Source organism: Triticum urartu, chromosome 3A (genome assembly GCF_056163025.1).
Source record: "Triticum urartu cultivar PI428250 chromosome 3A, HENAU_Tu73, whole genome shotgun sequence".
NCBI lineage: Eukaryota > Viridiplantae > Streptophyta > Magnoliopsida > Poales > Poaceae > Triticum > Triticum urartu.
Window position 1 is genome coordinate 590,845,465 of NC_141875.1, and position 2,915 is coordinate 590,848,379.

Here is a 2,915-nt window from a genome sequence, read left to right on the forward strand (position 1 = left end):
AGTTGTGCCATTTTCCGGTTCAAGAGGTAACACTTCATCAAGTTCTACCTTCCTCCCACTTACTTCTTTCGAGAGAAACTCTTTCTCTAGAAAGAATCCATTCTTGGCAACAAAGATCTTGCCTTCGAATCTGAGGTAGAAGGTATACCCAACAGTTTCTTTAGGGTATCCTATGAAGACGCATTTTTCCGACTTGGGTTCGAGCTTTTCAGGTTGAAGTTTCTTGACATAAGCATCGCATCCCCAAACTTTTAGAAACGACAGCTTAGGTTTCTTGCCAAACCATAATTCATACGGTGTCGTCTCAACGGATTTAGACGGAGCCCTATTTAAAGTGAATGTAGCTGTCTCTAGAGCGTATCCCCAAAATGATAGCGGTAAATCGGTAAGAGACATCATAGACCGCACCATATCCAATAGAGTGCGATTACGACGTTCGGACACACCGTTACGCTAAGGTGTTCCAGGCGGCGTGAGTTGTGAAATGATTCCACATTTCCTTAAGTGTGTGCCAAATTCGTGACTCAAGTATTCTCCTCCACGATCTGATCGTAGAAACTTAATTTTCCTGTCACGTTGATTCTCAACCTCACTCTGAAATTCCTTGAACTTTTCAAAGGTTTCAGACTTGTGTTTCATTAAGTAGACATACCCATATCTACTCAAGTCATCAGTGAGGGTGAGAACATAACGATAGCCACCGCGAGCCTCAATACTCATTGGACCGCACACATCAGTATGTATGATTTCCAATAAGTTGGTTGCTCGCTCCATTGTTCCTGAGAACGGAGTCTTGGTCATCTTACCCATGAGGCATGGCTCGCACGTGTCAAATGAGTCATAATCAAGAGACTCTAAAAGTCCATCTGCATGGAGCTTCTTCATGCGTTTGACACCTATGTGACCAAGGCGGCAGTGCCACAAGTATGTGGGACTATCATTATCAACCTTATATCTTTTGGTATTTACACTATGAATATGTGTAATATTACGTTCGAGATTCATTAAGAATAAACCATTGACCATCGGAGCATGACCATAAAACATCTCTCACATAAATAGAACAACCATTATTCTCAGATTTAAATGAGTAGCCATCTCGTATTAAACGAGATCCTGATACAATGTTCATGCTCAAACTTGGCACTAAATAACAATTATTGAGGTTTATAACTAATCCTGTAGGTAAATGTAGAGGTAGCGTGCCGACGGCGATCACATCGACCTTGGAACCATTCCCGACGCGCATCGTCACCTCGTCCTTTGCCAGTCTCCGTTTATTCCGCAGCTCCTGCTGTGAGTTACAAATATGAGCAATGGCACCGGTATCAAATACCCAGGAGTTACTACGAGTACTGGTAAGGTACACATCAATTACATGTATATCAAATATACCTTTGGTGTTGCCGGCCTTCTTGTCCGCTAAGTATTTGGGGCAGTTCCGCTTCCAGTGACCCTTCCCTTTGCAATAAAAGCACTCAGTCTCGGGCTTGGGTCCATTCTTTGGCTTCTTCCCGGCAGCTTTCTTGCCAGGCGCGGCAACTTCCTTGCCGTCCTTCTTGGAGTTCTTTTTACTCTTTCCCTTCTTGAATTTAGTGGTTTTATTGACCATCAACACTTGATGTTCCTTCTTGACTTCTACCTCTGCTGATTTCAGCATAGCAAATACTTCAGGAATGGTCTTTTCCATCTCCTGCATATTGAAGTTCATCACAAAGCTCTTGTAGCTTGGTGGAAGCGACTGGAGGATTCTGTCAATGACCGCGTCATCCAGGAGATTAACTCCCAGCTGAGTCAAGCGGTTATGTAACCCAGACATAGTGAGTATGTGCTCACTGACAGAACTATTTTCCTCCATCTTACAGCTGAAGAATTTGTCGGAGACTTCATATCTCTCGACCCGGGCATGAGCTTGGAAAACCATTTTCAGCTCTTCGAACATCTCATATGCTCCATGTCTCTCAAAACGCTTTTGGAGCCCCGGCTCTAGGCTGTAAAGCATGCCGCACTGAACGAGGGAGTAGTCATCAGCACGTGTCTGCCAAGCGTTCATAACGTCTTGGTTCTGTGGGACGGGTGGATCACCAAGCGGTGCTTGTAGGATATAATCTTTCTTGGCAGCTATGAGGATGATCCTCAGGTTCCGGACCCAGTCCGTATAGTTGCTGCCATCGTCTTTCAGCTTGGTTTTCTCTAGGAACGCGTTGAAGTTGAGGACTACGTTGGCCATTTGATCTACAAGACATATTTGCAAAGGATTTAGACTAAGTTCATGATAATTAAGTTCATCTAATCAAATTATTAATGAACTCCCACTCAGATTAGACATCCCTCTAGTCATCTAAGTGTTACACGATCCGAGTCGACTAGGCCATGTCCGATCATCACGTGAGACGGACTAGTCATCGTCGGTGAACATCTTCATGTTGATCGTATCTTCCATACGACTCGTGTTCGACCTTTCGGTCTCTGTGTTCCGAGGCCATGTCTGTACATGCTAGGCTCGTCAAGTTAACCCTAAGTGTTTTGCATGTGTAAAACTGTCTTACACCCGTTGTATGTGAACGTAAGGATCTATAACACCCGATCATCACGTGGTGCTTCGAAACGACGAACTTTAGCAACGGTGCACAGTTAGGGGAGAACACTTCTTGAAATTGTTGTAAGGGATCATCTTATTTACTACCGTCGTTCTAAGTAAACAAGATGCAAAATATGATAAACATCAAATGCAATCAAATAATAATAGTGACATGATATGGCCAATATCACATAGCTCCTTTGATCTCCATCTTGGGGCTCCATGATCATCTTGTCACCGGCATGACACCATGATCTCCATCATCGTGTCTCCATGAAGTTGCTCGCCAACTATTACTTCTACTACTATGGCTAACGTGTTTAGCAATAAAGTA